This window comes from Colobus angolensis, unplaced genomic scaffold, assembly GCF_000951035.1.
Source record: "Colobus angolensis palliatus isolate OR3802 unplaced genomic scaffold, Cang.pa_1.0 Scaffold160, whole genome shotgun sequence".
NCBI lineage: Eukaryota > Metazoa > Chordata > Mammalia > Primates > Cercopithecidae > Colobus > Colobus angolensis.
The window spans coordinates 10,073,311-10,096,986 of record NW_012114711.1 but is presented as its reverse complement, the minus strand read 5'-3'; the positions used below and the strand labels follow the sequence as shown (position 1 = coordinate 10,096,986).

Below are 23,676 nucleotides of genomic sequence, written 5' to 3'. Positions count from 1 at the left end.
ATTACTCCTATATTATCCTAAAGCATCCCTGGACACAAGGAAAATAAGTGCTTTCAGGATGACCTAACACACAAATAAGTGCTTTCAGGATGACCTAACACGCTATTTAAACTATAGTGCAAAGGAAACAAGAAAAACAAGATATATTCAAAGATAAAGATTATGTACTTACTCGGAGACCCTACTGGTTGGGGTGTCACACAAACATGACTCCATTTTCCCCTACAGCATTCTTGTCTTCTTATATAATTGTGTTTTGTAAACTTGTGCATGTTACTTAAGCTCTCCTAATTTCAGTTCCCCCATTGGTTTCCTGGTCAAGTTTTAACACATAGTAGGCACTCAGGAAATACTTGTTCAAAGGCCGGGGGTGGTGGCTCATGCTTGTAATCCCAGCACTTTGGGAGGCTGAGGTGGGTGAATCACTTGAAGTCAGGAGTTCAAGATCAGCCTGGCAAAACCCTGTCTCTACCAAAAATACAAAAATCAGCCAGGCATGATGCCTGTAATGACAGCTACTTGGGAGTCTGAAACAGGAGAATGGCTTGAACCCGGGAGGTGGAGGTTGCAGTGAACCGAAATTGCGCCACTGCACTCCAGCCTGGGTGACAGAGCATTCAATATATGGATCAATATACAATATGGAGTATTAAAGATGAGTGTATTCTGGATACTCTAGATGTATGGAACCACATGAGCTAAAGAGCAGAAGTCCAAATAAGAATGTCAGTCTTATTCTCTGCACTTTAGCTCATGTGGTTCCATATATCTAGAGTATCCAGAATATACTCATTTTTTCCCTAGCCATCTTATTGTTTTTCTATTGCTACATAGTGAATTACCACACATGTAGTGGCTTACAACAACACACATTTATGATCTCACAGTTTTCATGGGTCAGAAGTCCAGACATGGCTTAGCTGAGTCCTTTGATCAAGGTCTCACAAGGCTACAATCAAGGTGTCAGCTGGGTGGCGTTTCTTTTTGGAGCTCAGGGTCCTGTTCCAAGCTCACATAAGTGTTGGCAGAATTCAGTTACTTGCAGCTGCAGAGCTGAGGCTCTGCTTTCTTGCTGGTTGTTAGCTGGGAGCCACTCTTAGCTCCTGCAGGTTCCCATAGTCCTCTATCATGTGGCCCCTTTGTACCCACCTCACAGCATGGCAGCTCACTTCTTCAGGGCCAGCAAGGCAGGGTCTCTCATATCATCCTTGTCTGCCCACAGTCATATATCTATATCTATGTCGATATTTGTATCTGTATCTATATGTGCATCTGTATCATCTATATATACCTATATCTACTGCATGTATATATAACTTATACCTCAAAGGAGTGATATTCCATCATTTTTGCCATCTTCCATGGGTTAGAAGCAAGTCTCAGGTTCTGTTCATGCTCAAGGAATAGGGATCATCAACAAGTATGACTCAACCGGGACTCCCGTTATGGTATATTTGTCACACTGTACAAGTCCTATTGGCTTCAAAGTCAAGCTCAAGTCACAGTCTTCTCCTTTGATCTCCTAGCACCAGACACCAGACAGGACAGAACTAAGAATTTATCCAGGGTGTTTTTTTTTCTTTCTTTTTTTTTTTTAATCATTTGTCATGTCCTGTAACACACACACACAGGTGCCGGACTAAATGCTTAATGCTTACGGCTTCAGATCCCCTGAGGCTGGGATCTTGCAGCTATCTGCAATCTTTATCTGTCTTTTGGCACACTATCCAAATCCTCAACAAATTATGCTACATTTTCTGCTCAGACACTTAGAATCCTCACTTCTTCCCCATTTATGGGTCTTCACTCTATTTCAAACTTCAGATGGATCTCGTGTCTGAAAAAAACCTTTTGGCTGTGCTTCACGCTTCTTGTCTTTGCTAACTCCTCAAACCCCTACATACGCTACTCTCTGAAACTGTCACCACAGTGATTATGAGATCCCCACGACATAGGCCAGATGTCTTCCTTACTTGAAGCACTTACCAGCATTTATATATCTCATCTTTCAACGAGTACATATGTAAAGACTAGGAATAATTTGTGTATTATTTTTTGTTTAGGTAACAAACTAAAAAATTAACATATCCCAAAATGGAAATAAAACAGATAAAATGCCAAGTGCATATTAAATAAGGCAAGCTATTTATGATGAGGTAAGAAGAGTACATAAAACTTTATTTTTAAGATGTAAAAGCAATACTAGTTTGAAACTACTTTGTTTTCTTTTTAGTTTTTCTCAAAATTAATATATGTAATACAATTCATAATTTTGTAGATAAGAGTGTGGAGCACAAAACTATGCAATACATGGGTGTTACCTACCCTCAACTGTGATGGTTTCCAAGGCTGCCTGTGGAGTCTGATACAACTGTGAAAGAAAAATAAATCTTGGGGCCCCCAAATCCCTCAGCTAAAGGGAAAAGTCAAGCTGGGAACTGCTTAGGGAAAACCAGCCTCCCGTTTTGTTCAGAGTCACCCCTCTGCTCACTCTGATTGCTTCCTTTGGAAAGGCTAATCAGAAACTCAAAAGAATGCAACCATTTGTTTCTTATCTACCTACGACCTGGAAGCCCCTTCCTCGTTTGCAGTTGTCCCGCCTTTCCAGATGGAAGCAATGTTCGTCCTACATATGTCTGTTGATGTCTCATGTCTCTCTAAAATGTATAAAGCCAAGCTGCGCTCTGACCACCTTGAGCACATGTCATCAGGACCTCCTGAGGCTGCGTCACAGGCACACATCCTCAACCTTGGCAAAATAAACTTTCCAAAATAATTGAGACCTGTCTCAGATATTCAGGGTTTACACAACTAGAATCAGTCCTTGACACTAGGGAAGCTCGTCTCAAATATTGATGTTCTGAAGTAACATAATTAGAATAATTGAAAATTAAATTATATCCAAGGGCAAAATAAATTCATCACAACAGGACCAGTGACGGCCAAGACCTATACAATTTGACACAGTTAATGGAAGCCTATTATTTTCTTCCATCTGCCTCAGGGGCATTAAGATTTAGTGGTAGTTTTTTAAATATGCAAAAAAACTACATGTTGTTAACTTCACAGATTTGAAAAATATGGAGGTATTTATTCATTTGTTAACCTCACAGCAAGAGGCTATCTTGGTTCATTGATGAATGTTGGGAAGTCAAACAGGGAAGTTTCACATTCTGGTGATTCTCATTCTTTCTTGGGGACTAGAGTTTATTCAAAGCTAAGAAAGATGAAGAGTTAAATTTTTAACAAATTAGTATGCCTTGCCCAAAGAACTAAACAGGAATGAAATAATTCATTCTCAACCTTTCCATGGTTTAAGCAATATTTCTTTGTTAGCATCCATTGTTAAGTATTAAAAACTACTAATTTTTTTCACAGTGTTTTAGCATATGGCTAAAGAGCATTTCTTTTTTCTTCTTTCTTTCTTTTTTTTTTGACAGAGTCTTGCTCTGTCACCCAGGCTGGAGTTCAATGGCATAATTTTGGTTCACCGCAATCTCCGCCTCCCAGATTCAACCGATTCTCATGCCTCAGCTTCCCTAGTAGCTAGGACTACAGCATAAGTCACCACACCCAGCTAATTTTTGTATTTTTAGTAGAAACAAGGTTTCGCCATGTTGGCCAGGCTGGTCTCGAACTCCTGACCTCAGGTGATCCACCCGCCTTGGCCTCCCAAAGTGCTGGGATTACAGGTGTGAGCCACCGTGCCTGGCCAATAGCAGCTTTTTTTTTTTTCAATGATCAAAGAGAAATCATTTTGTAAACATGCTACAAAACTACAGCTAACTCTTTCTGTACAGTTGAAAACATTCTTTATCAGGAAATATACATATGCAGCTCAAAACTGTGGCAACTAATTGTATATTATTTGTTTGTGTATTTAATCTATTTTGTTTTGTTCAACACACCATGAACAGAATTGATATTATACTGCTGTGTCTTAGAAGGTACATTCTTGGACCAATGTTGTCCTTAATTAAATTTAACAGTGTTTTAAATGAAGTGGCCAAAATAGACACTTCCTTTGACTGGACCATTTACACAGTGCCCAATTCAATTTATTTTCTAAGTTCCAATACCCAAGCCTCAAAAATAATGAGCAATTATTCTATTCAACTGAACTGATTCCATAAATAAAATAGTGAAATGTCAAACAAACGAGAGTTCTGGCATCCTTGCACCTTACCTTTTACCTACAGATAACATCATGCTTGCCCCAGCCAAGCAGATTTTAGAGGAAACTGCTCTGCTCATCTTCCTCATGTCGGGAGCTGGTCAGGGGTCGGGGGGTGGGGAGCATGTTTTGTACCTTGTAATGCAGCCATTTCCTAGTCTAGGCTACAGAGCTGTGGTGAACATATAATAAAAGATGAGCTATCTACAGAGTAGCAGTGTCTAAAAATATGAAGTTGGCAGATCCGATCTTCTTAAGAATTTGAACTCAAAAACATAAAGAAATTAGAACAATTAATAGTAAGAAAAGAGCACAAGGGAAGAAGAGGGAACAGAAAATACCCCTGGCCAGAAAAGGAAATTAAAAGAGAATGAAAAAACATGGGGCAGCCTGATAAGTAGGTAGTGTCAAGGAAATATGGGTACTCCCTTGATAGAATCCATGTGTGTCCTGAGGGATAAAAGCTGGTTCTTAGAATTGTTGCAGCTTCTGAAGTTTCCGGTAGATGGGAATAATGTTTTACTTTCTCGAAAAGTTCTTGAATATCTGTTTCTAACTATATGACAACAAAAGCAACAAACGTGTACTTTGATACTAATACCCTGGTATGGTATTCAAATTATGAGATAATCAGTATGACACAGGCAGTGATCAACTTGAATAGATGCTGAATATAAATATCCACTACTTGCACACCCAGTGTCCTAGCTAAAACATTCACTGTACTAGCACCATGCAATGTATGCGACACTAATTCAGAGGTGGTAACATTACGCAAAGTCAGTCTGCACTGACCTTTGACTTTGCTTATCAGGGCAAAAACAAACGCTCATAAAGTTTGAAAGTAGCAACAGGATTCTAACCTGGATCTCTCTGACTTTATGATTAATTAATTAATTAATTAATTATTAGAGATAGGGTCTTGCTCTGTCACCCAGGCTAGAGTGCAGTGGTGCCATCATTACCCATTGCAGCCTTGACCTTCTTGGCTCAAGCAACACTCCCACCCCAGCCTCTTGAGCAGCTGGGACTACAGTATATGCTACCATGCTCAGCTACTTTTAAAAATTTTTGTAGAGATGGGGGTCTCACTTTGTTGCCCAGGCTGGTCTTAAACTCCTTGTCTCAAACGATTCCTTTTTGGCCTCCTTTGGGAGGTTAAAACTCCTACTGGGATTGCAGGTGTGAGCCACCATACCTGGCCCTCTTTGACTTTAAAGCCATAATAATTCTAACTGAAGATTAGATTATACACACAGAAGTGGCTGACATTTAGTTAATGCTTAATATAGATAAGACACTTGATTTGGTCTTCACCAGAACGCTGTTTGCCTGGTGTTATTATTGTGCCTATTATAGAGAAAAATAAATGAAAGTTTGAACAATTTGCTCAAGATCACACAACTGGTATAATTTGGAGTCAAGTTGTAACAACAATCTAACTCTTGAGCCACTGTATTTACTGTACTGCCCCTCAGTCTAAGATCATACTTGCTATTGCTAGGTGGCCTTCAAACATCTGACAGAAAGTAGGCAGTGGTGATAATTCAGACATGAAGGGCTCCCAGGAAAGGCTTTGTTTGTATCATTTGAAAGCTCTTCTCAGATCAAATCAATATTAACAGCCAAGTGAATAGTGAACCCAGCATGCCATTGTTACTTGTTGTAGGCTGGGGCTTCAGGTTTGTAGGACATAATATTAAGACATAATGTGACACAATGATGGCTGCCCCAAGCAGTCTCAGAGACTGAGAGTCACTAGTGACTTTAAATCACCTAGAACATTTGAAACATGATTCTAGAGAGAGCAATAAGCAGTGCAGAGCACAGAGTAAAGAGATTGTTAGAGGGGATAGCCAACAATAAACAAAATACTGGGCTTCTTTGGCTTTCCCATAATAAAAAACTCCATTTTTCCAGTAAGTTGTTTCTATGCTTTTATGAGTTAATGCAGAGAGTCTCCAAGAGTCAAGACAAAGATTGTTAGAAGATAAATATCTGTGATAAACCAGATACTGTCTTCAGTATTGATGTAGTATCTAGGGATTTACTCAGATAAATTAGATGTGGAACAATGCTCCTGTGTGTAATATTATTTTTGAAACTTTTAAGGAAAAGACCAGAATCGCGTGTTCCTTTCATTTTAACATTCCATGATCACTGAGCATATTTACTTGACAAATGAGCTCCTATCATCTATGCAGGAATGTGCTAAGTTCCCGGGACAATACAGAAGTAGTAATCTACACCATGCCTGCATCAAGAAGCCTAAGTTTGTTCCACTGTTACTACTCAGAGCTATTTTATGAAAACTCATTAACAGAATGCATTCATTAATTTATTCTTTCAACAGTTTGTGAGTCTCTCCTTTGTTCCATAGCCATGCTACATACTAAAACATAAAGAAAAGAAAACTGATTAGTATAACATATAAAAGTGCCAATGAAAGATTCAAAATGTCTACAATGAGATCCCTGCTTTGCTAGGCTGACAAAGATGAAAATTTAGCCAAATTAAGGCTATTTTACCAGGGGCCTTTTGGAAATAAGGATAGTCTCCCTCTTGTGGCAAGTATAATGGTCCACCCTGGGCAATGCAATGGCTAGACTACAGACACTATATGCCTATTACCTTTAAAGCCATGACTCTCCTATGAAGTTAGTATACCTAGACTGATTAGGTTTGATGAGGGTAGTACGAACAATGCCATCATTTATCAGAGTTAGTGGGTGAACTATCAGGGAAGCTTGAGGTGTGTTAAAAGCGGTGAGAAAGGATTAGTTTGTCAATGACTGCATTAATTTGGTTTAAAGTATTCGTTTGGTCAGGTTAAGTTTGTTTACTGGCTACAAGTTAGGTTTATTTATAGACTAATGTTCTCATCTTCATGCTGGCATAGAAATAGTCTCATAATCTTGCTTGTTATTGCTAATTTGACTCAATTTCTTATGCTATTTTAATCAAGCAGATATCCCTATTGTCTCATTGAATATTCAGCAATGACAGATGAAATTTTGCACGCACTTTTCCCTTCACCTGGAACGGCATTCTATTTCTCATTCCTTCATCATAATTCCTCCCTGTTCTTGAAGCTTAATTCTATTCTTTTCTAGCAGAACGGTAGGCGTTATCAATCACATGTTGTTTGAAATCTTACTGCATTTTTTTGTTTGTATAAAGCATTTTAGACTCTCCATATAGAAATATGCATGTTGTATTACAACTTTTTTTCCATATACACATGCCATAATATAACTTTTTCCCCGTGTTTATTTCTTTATTTCATAGCTAACTCACTTGCAAGTTACCAGAGCATAGAGTAAATCCTTTATTTCTCATGTCCTCATTGTGCCTAAGACTGTGTTTCTGTACACACATAAAAAATAGGAAATCAATGGTTCCCAATGCTGATGTGTGAACTCTTCAGGATCTGGAGGAACATTATAAATTGCTCCATTAGCTTTCTCTTCTGTAGGTTGAAAATAATAATTGTGATACCATTTCTACCTACTTCATTCTTCCCAAGACTAAACTAAGTCATGGTTTTCTTACTAATTAGGCAATAACGAGGATCTTAAAAATATTGTAAGAGAAAAATATCTTAGCAATGGAATATGCTATCAGAATAGCAATAATGATAGTGCCTGAGGAAGAAAGGGAAGAAATTTTAAGGTAGGTAATTTTTGTAAATCCATATCTGCTTTTACATTGGCCTAGAGGCAAATATTCTCTACTAATTTAATTTTTGAAAAAACTCATTAGATTATGTAGACAAAAGACCAGATGAAGAAAAATAAGTAAATGTTAGAGGAAATTCTGCCGTGTAATATTTATAGGACTTCAGCAGAGCTGTTTTTGACATTTACAAAATAACAGAATTGTACTATATAATCTTTATGATTATTTTCTGTTCTGAAATTTTATGCTGAAGTAGGTCCAACTTTTCACTCTTACACAGTTGTCCCTTTGTATCCATGGAGAATTGGCTCTAGGATCTCCAAAGTTATCAAAGTCCAAGGATGCTCAAGTCCCTGATATAAAATGGATATAAACTTATATCCAAAGGTTATATGCAAATACTATGCAAAGGTTAAATAACCTTTCCTATATTCTTTAAATTATCTCTAGATTACTTATAACACCTAATATGGTTTGGATTTGTCCTCTCACTCAAATCTCATGTTGAAATTTAATCCCCAATGCTGGAGGTGGGACCTAGTGGGAGGTGATTAGATCATGGGGGCAGATTACCCTCGGTTGCTGTTCTCATGATAGTGAGTGGGTTTTCACAAGATCTGGTTGTTTGAAAGTGTGTGGACCCTCCCCTCTCTCTTCCTGCTGTTCCGCCCATGTAAGGCATGCTTGCTTCCCATTCACCTTCCACCATGATTTTAAGTTTCCTGAGGCCTCCCCAGCCACATTTCCTGTGCAGCCTACAGAATGGTGAGCCAATTAAACCTCTTTTCTTCATAAAGTACCCAGTCTCAGGTATTTCTTTATAGCAGTGTGAGAACAGATTAATACAATACCTAATACAATATAAATGTTATGTAAATAGCTATAGTATATTTGTATTATTTTTCATTGTTGTAATGTTATTATTATTGTTTTTTTCCTAATATTTTTTGATCCCCAATTGGCTGAATCCACAAAGGCAGAACCAATGGATGAAGAGGGCTGGCTATAAATCTATGTCAATGTGGGAAAAAGGAGCTGAAAATCATATGTGTTTACATTGATCATCTTTTGCTTTTTTTTTTTTTGGTAAGTTCACTTAACAGGAAATTCATCCTCTTAACAAAATTTTTAAGTTCAAAATACAGCATTGTCAACTATAGAGACAATGCTATGCTGCAGATTGCTAGAATTTACTCATCCAGCATAACTGAAACTACACACGCATCAAACAGCAACTTCCCATTTACCCCGTCCCCAGGCCCTGGTAACCCTTCTTCTTCTGTTGTCTGTTTCTATGAGTTTGACTATTTTAGATATCTCATATAATTGAAATTATGCAATATTTATCTTTGTGTGCCTGGCTAATTTTCTTAGCAAAATGTCCTTCAGGTTCATGCATGTTGCTGCGTATGACAAGATTTCCTTATTTTTAAGGTTCAATAATATTCCATTGTATGTACATACAACATTCTCTTTATTCATTCATATGGCAGTGGTCATTTAAGTTGTTTTTATATTTTGGCTATTGTGAATAATGCTTCAATAAATATGGGAATTGTAGATACCTCTTCAAGATCCTGATTTCACTCTGATTATGTATCCAAAAGCTGGATTGTTAGATCTTATGGTAATTCTATTGTTCAGTTATTCTTTAGGAACCTCCATAGCATTTTCCATAGTGGCTATAACAATTTTACATTCCCAACAACTATTTAAAAGAATTCCATTTTTTTTCATATTCTTGCCAACACTTTTTATCTTTTGTTTTATAACAAACTTTGATTAGCAAAATCCTTACCTAGTATTTAAAATCTTGAAGAAAAGAACCACCACTTGACTTCTTTTTCATCACCTTTCCTTATTAGTACATAGTGTTTAATAAATAAAGATCGTTTAATTTGACTTGGTTTTCTCAAAATACTTCTTAAAGTAGCAATCTCCATAATTTCTTCCACACTCTGGTGTCTAGAGCTATGGCTGTTAAGCCCATTCTAAGTTCTTGGACTAGCCTGATACTCTGGAAAAGGAAATGGACTACTGAACTAAAATCTTATCGTTCAGTCTTAATTTGGTTTCCTAGCTGACATTGAATGGACTCTTATTCCAGTGGTCAGGATCTAGCCTTCTAACACCGAATCTAAATTCTGAACAACCCCTATTCCAGTAAATGGAGTTGTAGCTGTTGGCTATTGACACGTAATAAACATTCTCCACATTTTGCGGCCCAAATCAGTATCATTTATTAAGTATACAATTCTATCGATTGGCAATTTGGAATAAGAAGTCCTGCTGGTCTTGGTTGGATTTAGACATGGATATGTGATCAGCTAAGGATGGGCTAGACAGCGACAGAAAATATGACTACCCTTGTCCCACAGAGTTCCTTGCTCTCCAGCAAACTTCCTTGATCTTGTTCACCTGGCAGAAGGAAGGGCTTGAAGAGAGCAGGAGGAAGCAGGCAAGCTCTTTTGATGTTTAGGCTTGGAACCAGCCTGATATCACTTCGGTGATACTCTGTTTGCTGAAGCAAGCCACAAGTCATGAGGCCAACACAGATTTAATAGACGGAAAAAAATGCTCCACTTCTCAACAAGGGAAGTGAAGACTCACACTGAACACAGTATGGATACAGGAAGGCAGACATGATGGTGTCTATTTTTATTTTTTATTTTTTTGAGACGGAGTCTCGCTCTGTCGCCCAGGCTGGAGTGCAGTGGCCGGATCTCAGCTCACTGCAAGCTCCGCCTCCAGGGTTTACGCCATTCTCCTGCCTCAGACTCCCCAGTAGTTGGGACTACAGGCGCCCGCCACCTCGCCCGGCTAGATTTTTTTTGTATTTTTTAGTAGAGACGGGGTTTCACTGTGTTAGCCAGGATGGTCTCGATCTCCTGACCTCGTGATCCGCCCGTCTCGGCCTCCCAAAGTGCTGGGATTACAGGCTTGAGCCACCGCGCCCAGCCAATGGTGTCTATTTTTATAATCAGCCTTCTACGTGACATGTTTTCCTATTTTATTTCATGCCTAAAATCCTATCTTGACACCGTGTTCTGAGAGTCCAGGTTACCCTGCAATGTTGTCATGGCTCAATCTAAATACAAGTCCATTCTCCAAAGCCAGCCTCCATGGTTTGCTTTCTGACCACCTGTGCTGGTAGTTTACTACATTGGTTTTGTTTTTGCTTTTATTTTCAGTTGACATGTAATAATTATATGTATTTGGGGGATATGGAGTAATATTTGGATACATGTAAACAAGGAATAATGAGCAAATCAGGGTAATTAGCATGTTTATCACCTCAACCAATTACCATTTATTCATATTGTGAACATTCAAAATCCCCTTTTCTAGCTTTTTGAAAATATACAATAAATTAGTTAACCATATTTGTGCTATAGTACTGCAGAACACCAGAACTCATTCCTCCAACCAAGCAGTAACTTTCCATCTGTGAGCCAACCTCTCCCTGTCCTTTTCTTCATGCCTTTCCCAGCCTCTAATACCCATAATTCTCTCTACTTCAATGAGCTCAAAATTTCTTTCTTAACTTTTGTGTATAAGCGAGAACATGTAATATTTATCTTTCTGTGCCTGACTCAACTTTGTTTAACATAATGTCCTCCAGGCTCATCCATGTTGAATGAGAATAGCTATTGTCAAAAACACAAAAAATTGCAAATGCTGGTGAGGATGCAGAGGAAAACGATTCCTTATAACAGTTGATGGGGATGTAAATTAGTACAGCCATGATGAAAAACAATACAGAGGTTTCTTTAAAAACTAAAAATGGAACTATCATACTATCCAGCAATCCCTTTACTGGGTATTTATCCAAAGAAAAGGAAATTAGTATATCAAAGGGATACCTGCACCCCCATGTTTATTGCATCCCTATTCACAACAGCTAAGATATGGAAATAGCCTGGATGCCCATCAGCAGATAAATGAGTAAAGAAAGTGTATATATACACAATGGAATACTACTCAGCTACAAAAATGAATGGGATGTCAGTTTTTCATTGGATTATTTCACATTGCGACTTCCTCTGTGTTCCTCCTACCTACCAGGTCATTAACACTCAATGAACACAATTCATTTATATTGTGCAACAGTAGTTTCATTTATTCTGTGATTTTAGCCATGTCTTTTGTCTTTCTTATCATTGGATGAGTCTCTGTCATCTAACTAGTAGAGGCATACATACAATAAATGGTTGTAAAATGGTCTTGTCATGAAGAAAACAGGGAAGTGTAGGCAGAGAACTTAGACGGAAAACACAAGCAATGACTAAATAGCTACAACAGAATAAAATGCAGCAGTATCTTTATTACTAAGGTTTTATTGCATTACTGCCTTCCACAGGAGGCAAATAAATCATGAGTTAGCTGGACTGATACCAGTACTGTCAACCACTATTTCTACAATAACATATGAAAGGAATAACAGCCTTGTAGTTTGATTCCTTTAGTAATTCCCAAGTCAAAGTTGAGATGAGATTATGCAGAGTGACCTGGAAATAAGAGTCAAACTAGCCTATGTAAGTGCCAAACCAAAAATGCTGCTTAATGGAGTCCTTTTTTTCTCTCAAAGCCCCAAAGAATAAATGTTATCAAATATAGGTTCTTTCATTTGCAGATTGTATAGCAGTTGTCAATTTCAATATGGAAAGGTAGAGGACAGGGAGCTGTGAAAAGCAGCTATTTTATATTTATGGATGGTTCGGGAGTCTGAACAATTCAGGTCTAATTACATTTTCATCATGGACTCACTTTATCAGAACCTTGTGACCTGAAATATGCCTGCTTAATGGATTTATTGTGGTGAACCAGAGAGTCATTTTCAGCTGGGCCACAGAATCATTGATACAAGCTTCAGGGATACAAGTAGATTTTAAACCATTTATTATCCAATGAAGCAAATAGATTTACGGACAATTTAAAGAAGAAATCTGCTAGAGGGAGGGGTTGCAGCTTTCTTCTCTGAACAGTGATTACTGGTTGACTTGGTACCAATTCAGGGTCAAAAATGGAAAGGTCAAACTACTAAATAAAGGCCCCATCAAGAATTAAGATGGTCAAGATCATGTAGCAACGCCAAAGTCAGAAAACTTAAAGCCAACGGGGAGAAACGGGAATGCAAGAAACTAACAGGAGGCCGGGCGTGGTGGCTCACGTCTGTAATCCCAGCACTTTGGGAGGCCGAGACGGGTGGATCACGAGGTCAGGAGATCGAGACCATCCTGGCTAACATGGTGAAACCCCGTCTCTACTAAAAATACAAAAAACTAGCCGGGCGAGGTGGCCGGCGCCTGTAGTCCCAGCTACTTGGGAGGCTGAGGCAGGAGAATGGTGTAAACCCGGGAGGCGGAGCCTGCAGTGAGCTGAGATCCGGCCACTGCACTCCAGGCCGGGTGACAGAGCAAGACTCCGTCTCAAAAAAAAAAAAAGAAACTAACAGGGAAGGTTAGGAGCAAAACACTGACATGTGTTTCCCAGACCCCTAACATAAAAGCAAGCATTTCTCAGGCCCAAACCCTTCATGGTCACTATCGGGCCCATGGAATTCTCATGGTAGGAACGTTAGCAATTTGTTCAAATACAGATCATATTGATTTGTATTAGCCACTCAACTAGTACAACCATATGGGTATACCAAACGCAAATGAAAATCCAAAAATAGATGAAATAATTTGTAAAATTTTTTATAGTTTTCTTCTTAGACATGGATGATTATAATATGATGGACACTTTTCTTAAGAACTCTCTAAATTATTGATGGTTTTAATGTAGTTATTTTGTCTCTTTTTCATTTGATAATGAACAATTAGGAAAACACCAGGATTCAAAGAGAAACGAGTCTTCCCACATACCTAAACGAAAACAGTAGTATGCTCCATCATATTTCCATAATATACACACATGAGAATTTCTAGTTCAGGATTTTGTCAGTCTAAAATGCCCAGTTTTTAGAAATAACATTATTGAACATAATTACTCAAGCCAAACCTATTCCCAACTCAGTGAAAATAAACTATTATTACAAATAAATAAGATATAATAAAACTATGAAAATAACCAAAACTTGTTAGCAGACCGTAGGAAAATGCCTTAAAATTTAAAAAAGGAATTATCGACATAATTTAAATTTCTAGTGTTCCAATCCATGTGTGTATATGTGCTAATTGATTGTTGTCATTTTTCAGAATCTTAATTTATTTTCCTGTTTGGCTACTGTGTGATGCAAATAAACTTCAAGGAAAAAATGATTTTGTGGTCTTTAATTCAATAGTAGGTACCAGTATCTGATTAAAATATACTTAAGTAGAATGGTTGAGAAGGAAAGAGTCTGAAGAGGATTTCATTTGAAATATTTATTATCACCATCTGTAAAATATGTCTTTCTTACTTCTTCCTATTTTTTCACTGTCTGAAACTGACTAATAAATCTACTGGAAATGAGACATCTTTTGTTTCCTTGTTGGTTAAGTATTGAGTTCCTGGTTGAGAGGAATTATTTACTTTCAGATATATTATGTCCAGGTTAAAGGGTTTCAGACCCATAGTTAGAAAAGCATAATGTCCTTAGCCTTTTAAAAATTGTGTTCTTTGATCAGAATGATATGAGTTTGTTTGCTTGTGCATAAGAATTAGAAGGGAATGCACAAAACTGGAAATAATATATGTGTTAAAATGGTGAGATTAGTGGAAAGCCTTTCTTCTCTTTTGTCAAGTCATTTTAAAAGCAGTTGGAATATTGATTTGTCAAGAAAAATAAACTCTATTAGTAATATTCTTTAGATTTATAAAAATGATAATTCTTTTATTTCCATTGTCTTAAAGCTATAATTAAGTAATTATATCTTAAAAGAAAATGAAAACCTTGGTATTGCCATAACAAAATTTATAGGCTATACATAATGATAAATAATATGTTGTAGGCATATACTTTTACCACATTTAACAATAAACTAGATTTCCAAAAACTGCTATAACAACAAATCCCCAAACTCTAAGTATAAAAATAGACTCTGATCCAAAAGACTTACCCTTAATTCCTATGTTACAGTCACAGGCTTAACTCTTTTACTTAGAGTCGATTAACCACTCCAACGTTTGCTATACTCTGTAAACTGTTTTATCTAGTTTTCCAATCCGTGACAGATTATAAGCAGAGACTGAAAGGATTTGGGGAAGGAAGGTGAGTCAGGGGATAATGAAAAATGCAAGAAAAGAAATCGCTGACACTTTGGCCAGGATAAAAACAGCAACACCAAAAATATCTAATATTTACCAAGTGTTTCTTTTATATTCGATACCACGACCTAAGTGATTTGCATGGGCGATTTTATTCTAATCCTTGCAACAAATTAATGGGATATATACTATAATTATTTTCATTTTATATATGAGGACTCCAAGGCTCAGAGATGTTAAATAGCTTGCCCAAGCTCACAGAGTTAGCGTGTTACAGAGCTGGAATTTGAACCCAGACACTGTGAAGGCTCAAAAAACAAATGGCTAATCATACTAATGATGTAATTGTACAGGAAAGTATGTATATGTACTTAAAATTATTCATGTTTACAAAATGTAATGTATAAATGTGTAAGTTTCAGTTAGTAGAAAATCCATGTACGTGGGTACTTAATTCCTAATCAGTAAAGCCTTGCTGTTTCTCTCCACTCTCTCACTAATTTTTACTTCTAAGCTAAAATTCAACTCCTGTTGAGTAAAATTAAATGTTATTTTCAACAAAATGTATTTCCAGTGCCCAGTATTTCTCTTTGTAGACATTTTAAATTCTTTTAAAAATTTCCAGAAATCTCTCAAGGGTTTTTAATAATGTCTAAGTAGATGTTCTAGTATTAGCTTGTAAAATGCTGAGTCAAAGACTAAAGGTAATTTAGTCTTGAGAACTTTTGAAAGCGTTACATAGTTAATTCACCTCAGGGTCGTAACTATCTGCTAGTTCTATCTTGTTATAGGTTTAAAAAAAAATACAGTAGTGTTTTCTCTCCTCAGTCATATAAAGAAACTGGCAATAATAAAAAGCATGGTCGTGTTTGTGTAGTTGAGGGTTTTTTTTTTTGAGACGGAGTCTCGCTCTGTCGCCGGGGCTGGAGTGCAGTGGCCGGATCTCAGCTCACTGCAAGCTCCGCCTCCCGGGTACGCCATTCTCCTGCCTCAGCCTCCCGAGTAGCTGGGACTACAGGCGCCCACCACCTCGCCCGGCTAGTTTTTTGTATTTTTTAGTAGAGACGGGGTTTCACCATTTTAGCCAGGATGGTCTCGATCTCCCGACCTCGTGATCCGCCCGTCTCGGCCTCCCAAAGTGCTGGGATTACAGGCTTGAGCCACCGCGCCCGGCCGCTTTTTCAAGCACTAAAGCATTTCAACACATACCCACCTGACAGGTAAAGCTCTTTGCACATTGGTAGGTTTGTCAAAAGTTATTGCCAAAGGAACCCTTGAGTATAAGGAGTTGACTCATCTCATTGGAGTTGATTTGCTTCAAGCTTTATTGCGTAGAATGGGTAATCTTTCGAATGTGCCATTTGCCCAGAGTTTTCTGCAATATATTCTGATAATTTTTCTACTCCAAAGAGTAAACCAGTTGGTTTGGACCTGGTCTGAGTATCTTTAAAAAAACAGTGTGGGTAAAAAGACTTTCCTTAGTAGAGAAGAACATAACTCACACCCTTATAGAGAAGAGCATAACCCACATTTGGCGAAACATTCCAATTGCTAAACTAAGCATTGTTGGGAAAACAGAGCATGTTTCACAGCTGGAATCAGCATAGTTGGATATGGAAGACTGACATGTAGGTTTGTATTATTTCAATTGGGTTCAACATCTAATTGAAACAGGCATCCAAAGCCAATGAAAAATAATAAAACTTGTTCTTTAAAACAAATTCCAAGGTACATGATCTGACATTTGAGGTGGAAGGGAGAAGGACATAAAAAATAAAATTTATTGATAGTATTTGAATGGATTTTAGCTCATAAACAGGTTTCACCTGTTTATTAGAAATAGAAAGATACAAGACCTTTAAAAGTTTAAATTTGCTACCATCATTGACATTCATTTTGAGATCAAGGTGGATCATCATTACTTGTATATAGTACACAGAACTGGGCATCAGAACACATGCTTCCCCTTTGGAGTCTCAGGAATCTCCTCTGTAAATTGAGGAAACTGAGCTAGTTTGGTGGATTAAATGCTTTCCTTAGCCTTAGAAATCTTTATTTACATGTAACCTTACGTTGAAACACACACGCACTCATACATTGATATGGTTTGACTGTGTCCCCACCCAAGTCTCACCTTGAGTTGTAATGATCCCCATGTGTCAAAGGTGAGGCCAGGTGGAGATAAAGAACGAATCATGGGGGTGGTTACCCCCACACTGTTCTCTTCGTAGTGAACAAGTCTCACGAGATCTGATGGCTTTATAAATTGGAGTTTCCCTACACAAGCCGTCTTGCCTGCCACCATGTAAAATGTGACGTTATTCTTCCTTTGCCTTCCGTGATGCTTGTGAGGCTTCCCAAGCCATGTAGATTGAGTTAATTTAAACCACTTTTTCTTTATAAATTACCCAGTCTCCGATATGTCTTTATTAGCAGCGTAAGAACAGACTAATACATGCATACAGACACACACGCACACACACATGCACACAATTGGTTAAATTGGATCTGTGATTGAAGCAGAGTGGATTCATGGAACTCATCCCACTCTATCTTCCCCTAAACATCAAGGAAGCCTCCTAAGAAATACATGGCACAGAGGAAAACCACTAGACTGGATAACCTCAAAGGTTTATTTTTGTTGCTGCCTGTAATATGGATCTGCTGTGAAATGAGAACCCCACATCTGCATAGAAAAAACTGTTGGCCACAAGTAACTTGTATAAAAAAACGGGCAGTCATTTTTATTTCAGTTGCCACCTTTGAAGCACCATAACTTTGGGGCTTGAATTATCCTTCTGAATCATAGTTTCGGCTAATAACTTTTAAGTCTTTTTGTTTGTTTTTAAAATTTAAGGGACTGTCACCTGTTACCACAGCATAACTTAAATTCTCTCAGGAAGGCACAAAACCCCTGAACTAATTTATGCTTGCAGCTATACTTGCTTACAGAAACAACAGTCAGATGCCAATAACCAGGAACCACCCACAGGACAAGCTAAGCCCAGAAATGCTGCCTTTACCTGAACTTCTGCCTCAGTGCAAGACCTGATCTGATTTCTTGCCTCATTCTCATACCAGCATTTCCATCCAATGAAGACAAATGTACCTTGTTGGGTGCAAAAAGTGCCAATGCAAAAGAAAAATGCAAGACTGCACATACTTAACCCCTCCTGGAAGAATAAACTTTTTTCAAGGAATTCCCACCCCTGTCTCCACCTACCTGCCTAAGAGCCCTTAAAAATCCCCCTTTACTTCCAGGGAGAAGGTACTTTGAGCATTAGCTCCCCTTCTCCATTACTTGATCAATGAATGGAATTTCTGCACTGTTTTGCCAAACCTGGTCTCCTTATATTAGTGTGAAAGGCACCAGGCAGGGGGAAAAAAAAAACCATCAGGGTCAATTGAGGTCCTTTGAGGGTCAGTTGATAAGGGGACTACATGATTTTTTGTTTGTCTGTTTTGAGACCGAATCTCTTTCTGTCGCCCAGGCTGGAGGGCAGAGGCACGATCTCGGCTCACTGCAAGCTCCACCTCCCCGATTCATGCCATTCTCCTGTCTCCTGCCTCAGCCTCCCAAGTAGCTAGGACTACAGGCACCCACCACCACATCTGGTTTATTTTTTGTATTTTTAGTAGAGACAGGGCTTTACTGTGTTAGCCAGGATCTTGATCTCCTGACCTTGTGAACCGCTCGCCTTGGCCTCCCAAAGTGCTAGGATTAAGGGCGTGAGCCACCAGGCCAGGCAAGATTTTTTGTTGTTTTTAATTCACATTAAGACAGTCTATTAAATTTAGTAATGTCTTCCAAGAGTTTTCTCAATGCTCTTCTGCTCAGCTTCTCCAGAACTTTCATACAAAATGAAAATAGTTTTGTTGATTATAGGTAGTAATAAGCTATAGGGAAGAGTACAGATCTCTGGCCTGAAAAGGGATTTTTTTCTCAAAAACAAAAACAAAAAACAGAAGTTGTGCCATGGGATTAGCAAACTGGATGCATATCAATTGTCATTAGATATTTATTAAAAATGCCTGGGGCTCTTTTAAAACCTATCAAGCACTCAAGCTCTGTTCACCCCAGACAAATTAAATCTGAGTCTCTGAAGGTGTTCCAGTAGATAGGTGTTCTGTTTTATTTTCTTTGCTTGTTTTTCACATAAGTTCTAATTTTAGAATTATGTACCTTTACAAAAAGTTTCAAAGTTGGGAGAATTCTTATATACCCCATACCCAATTTCCCCTATTATTACCATCTAATATTAATAGTTTTTTGTTTTTTACAGTTAATGATTCAAAAGTCATATATTATTATTAACTAAAGCCCATACTTGATTCAGATGTTTTTAGTTTTTTTTTAATGTCATTTTTCTGTTCTAGGATCTCATCCCACATACCACATTACCTTTAATTTTTATGTTTCCTTAAGTTCCTCTTGGCCGTAACAGTTTTTCATACTTCTTTGTTTTTGATGACCTTGACAGTTTTGAGGAGTGTTGCTCACGTACTATGTAAAATATCCCTTAATTGGGACTTGCCTGGTGTCTTTTCTCATGATTAGATTGAGGTTACAGGTTTTTAGGAGGAAGACTGCAGAGAAAAAGTGTCATTCTTATCACATCACATCAGGAATAAATGACATTTACATGACATTATTGTTGATGTTGACCTTGATCACCTACTTAGCTGAAGCGGTGTTTGTCAGATTTCTTCACTGTAAGATGCCCTTTCTTCTTTTGTATACTGCACTTTCTAGAAGAAAGTTATTATATGCAACTCACAATTAAGGGAAGAGGAGTGATATTCCAACTACTCGAGGGGGAAATACTTACGTAAATTATTTGGAATTATTCTAATTGGGAGACATGTCTATTCTCCCCACTTATTTATATACGTATTCAATCATTGGTTTATATCCACATGGGCTCAAAAATATTGACTTTATACCTTGGACTATACTCTAGTATTAAACTATTTATTTTGTTGCTCAAATTGTTTCAGCTTTGACCATTGATAACTATTTTTGTTGGCTTCTGTGTCCCCTTTATATGCTTCCATCATTTTGTTTTTTAAACACCAGCCAGGCACATCTTGTGTATTCCCTGCCCCACCCTTAGAAGCAGCCATTTCTCCAAGAAGCCCAGGTTCCTTTTATTGGAGAATGGAACTGGAAACCACTGTCTGGGCACTTAGTGTGCTCACTGCTTCTGGGGTGTTAGTGGTGCTTCTAAGACTTGTCAGTAGACAGAACTAGAAAATATACATTGTATGTTTATTGCAGCACTATTTACGATAGAAAAGATTTGGAACCAACCCAAATGCCCATCAATGATAGAGTAGATTTAAAAAAAAAAAAAAAAAAGTGGCATATACACACCATGGAATACTATGCAGCCATAAAAAAGAATGAGTGCACGTCCTTTGCAGGGACATGGATGAAAGCTAGAAGCTGTCATTCTCAGCAAACTAACACAGGAACAGACAGACAAACACTGCATATTCTCACTCATAAGTGGGAGTTAAACAATGAGAACACATGGACACAGGGAGGAGCACACCACACACTGGGGCCTATCAAGGGGTGGGGGACAAGGGAAAGGAGAGCATTAGAACAAATACCTAAGGCAAGCGGGGCTTAAAACCTAGATGATGGGTTAATGGGTGCAGCAAACCACCATGACACATGTATACTTATGTAACAAACCTGCACATTCTGCACATGTATCCCAGAACTTAAAGTAAAATAAAAAAAATTAAAAATAAAAAATAGTTTTAAAAAAGAAAATATATGTTGGCACTATTAACCTGTGAATACATACATATCTACATTAAAATTAACCTGAATTCATACTGATGTTTCCTACTTGAATCCATTACTACATGGACCATTGTACGTTTTTCCCCTTGCCCATCTATGACCTCCCACTGCAACAGTGAGAAATCTGGCACCGTTCAGCATCTATTTAAACACTTGTTCAACCCTATATACAAGTACAGTGGTTCCAGAAGTGTTAGACTGTGCTTTTGTAGGAAGTAACCTTACCAATTAAAGTGCAGTGCTTACGCACACTTCCTGTTGCCTTCAGTCTCAGTGTACTCAATTCCAAAAAAACTTAGATCAGCACCTTGTTTCTCTGCCTCCTTCAGTAGGGTTATGCATACTTTTGTAATACAGTTAGATTCCCTAGTCACAGTCTACATTCCATCTTGCAACCCTCTCACCTCCTTAATTAATTTTTCAAATTTACATACATTAAAGTTCAGCATTTGAGCTGTAAATTATGTGGGTTTTGACAGGTGCTTAGTATCAAGTGTACACCACTAAAATGTAGCAGTGGTGCTTTCTGGAAGCTTACCATGATATTCTAGTGTTCATCTAGCATTAGGAACCACTAGACTTTTCTGCCAAGTTCAGGTTCAGATGTGTCCAACTTTAGTTTTTATGTGAGCAGGATCGAGAAGACTGGTGTGTTTCTTACTGAGTAAACTGGCTAAGTTAGTTAACCTTTTTGCCCAGGTAATGTATCCTCACATGGAGCCTCACAATACCTGCCTCAAGAGTTGTTACAGGAATTAAATTGATTCATAAAGACAAAGCACAGTTTAAGTGTTGAGAAACAGTAGGTATTTAGTTAATGTTAGCCATTATTTTATTTGATGTCCTCATAGTTTCTTAACATGACTCGCAAAGAAAAAATTCAAAAAGCAAGGGCAAGAAAGCAGAGAGAAACAGGGAGACAGAGAGAGAGAGAGATCTTTTCCTTTTGCTTTCTAACTTTCATGCATTTTAGATTAGACATTTACTAGGTTGCTTCCCCATAGAATCATTTGCGGTTATATAACAGTCCTAATGTCCGGTCTGCCCTCAGAATAATTAAGTTGGAATTTCTGATGGTGGTGGTGGGGTAGAGAAAATAGCTTCAGTAGTTTTTAAAAGATCTCCGGGTGATTTCAATGATGTCATAGTTTGGGCTGCTTAAATATATCTCAAACTGGGTGGCTTAAACATTTATTTCTCACCATTATGGAGGCGGGAAGTCTCAGATCAAGTTGCTGGCAGAGCTGGTAGCTGGTGAGGGGAGATTCTTGGTTTGTTTTCTTGTTCTATCTTCACCTGGCTGAGAGGAGAGAAAGAGGAAGTGAGCTCTCTCCCTCTTTATGAGGGCACTAATCCCATTCATGAGGGCTTTACTCATGACCCAATCTCCTCCCTAAGGACCCACATTCAAATACCATCATAGTGGGGATTAGACATCAACATATGAATTTGAGGAGGACATAACTTCCATTCTACAGCAAATGTGAAGTCAAGTTTGAGAACCACTGAACAGAGCAGACAAGTTGTACTTTTACTACAATTTCTCCAGATTCTCTGACTCATGGCTTTGAAAAGGACTCCAGAATATGACCAGTAGCTTGGCTGAATGTGCACATGAAGCTTAGAAAAAGAGTATCATAGCTGTGATGAGTAATTTTCATTGTGTTTCCAAATCCAATTCTCAGCACTGTATTTCATTTGATTAGTTCAATACAGTCAAGGTGAGGGCAACTTAAGTGTGTTTATCTCCCTCGGGTCTTCCTGATCAAATTTCTGGCTCGCTCTCTCTTTCTTCATTGTTTCCTATTCCAGATAGTGGCTTTGCCCACTCTTGATGGCATGTGTTTATGCCTTAATGATCGGAGGTAGAGCATTTCATTTGCACCTGGTCGTTTCACCTTGTTTCATGGTGAGCAGGTATATAAAAACCTACCCCCAAAGACTGAGAGGCAGCTGAGAGACCAAAGAAAGAAGCTGACAAATCCAGTTTCTCAGGAAGAAAATATTCAAGAGGGGCTTACAAACCAAAGGAATGTCTTGGGTGGACTGGAGATTGTAGATCTCAGCTCCAGCCCTCCAGAAAATTTTCATTTCTGTAGAAGTATTTTTAGGGTAAAACCTATAAAACTGGTCACATCTCAGGCTTTCTTGTTACTGAGGAAGTTAGATAAGCAGCATCTTTCTGAGGGGTGATTTATGCTGTAGGCATTGTTTTAAGACCCTGCTGAAGGACAGCTTGATATGCGGAAGTCAAATGTCTGTCGTCATCATGGTTTCCTTTCAAGACAGCATCACTCTTGCCATGCCACAGGCTGCTTTTCTGCATACCTGTCTGGGGATGATATGAATATTTTTTTTCCCCCTGCTTTTCTCTCCTTCCGTTTCTTCCTCTCTTCTCCTCAGCATTTCCCAAACTATGTTCAAATAATTTAGTTTAATGTGAGATGTTAAAAGACATATTGAAAAAGAGGGCTACCATAATCAAATACCCTTTAGAAAATACCATATCCTCTGTCATCTGCAGCACATATTAGCATGTTAAAGACAAGATGATGTTCGTCAATGACGTAAGTTGATTTACATTAAATTGTCCATACACATTTTTTGAGGAATATTTTTGGAGGTGGTGAGAGAAAGATGAATATTTCTTATAAAAAGTTTTAGTCCATGCTGCTACAGAGTAAGAAATACTTATTTACTTATATAAAATACATAAGTTTACTCCTTTCTTCTACCTGATGTAGTTTGATGTCATTTAAAATGTGAAGCTCCTTACACTCAAAATCCTATTCCAAACTGCTTCATAGACTTAGAATCA

General features: G+C 38.0%; 1 protein-coding gene across 2 annotated transcripts in view; it reads left to right on the top strand.

The window, feature by feature from the left end:
* Nucleotides 1–23,676, top strand: part of LOC105508389 — a 178,969-nt gene that overhangs the window by 64,338 nt on the left and 90,955 nt on the right. The window contains exons 3-4 of one of the 2 annotated variants that reach the window (XR_001001261.1): nt 2,064–2,156; nt 7,463–7,674. The exons of the other annotated variant lie outside the window; for it this stretch is intronic. The gene's annotated coding sequence lies outside the window, so the exon portion shown is untranslated. Of the gene's footprint in view, nt 1–2,063; nt 2,157–7,462; nt 7,675–23,676 lie in introns of those variants that run through there. 2 annotated transcript variants of the gene reach the window in all.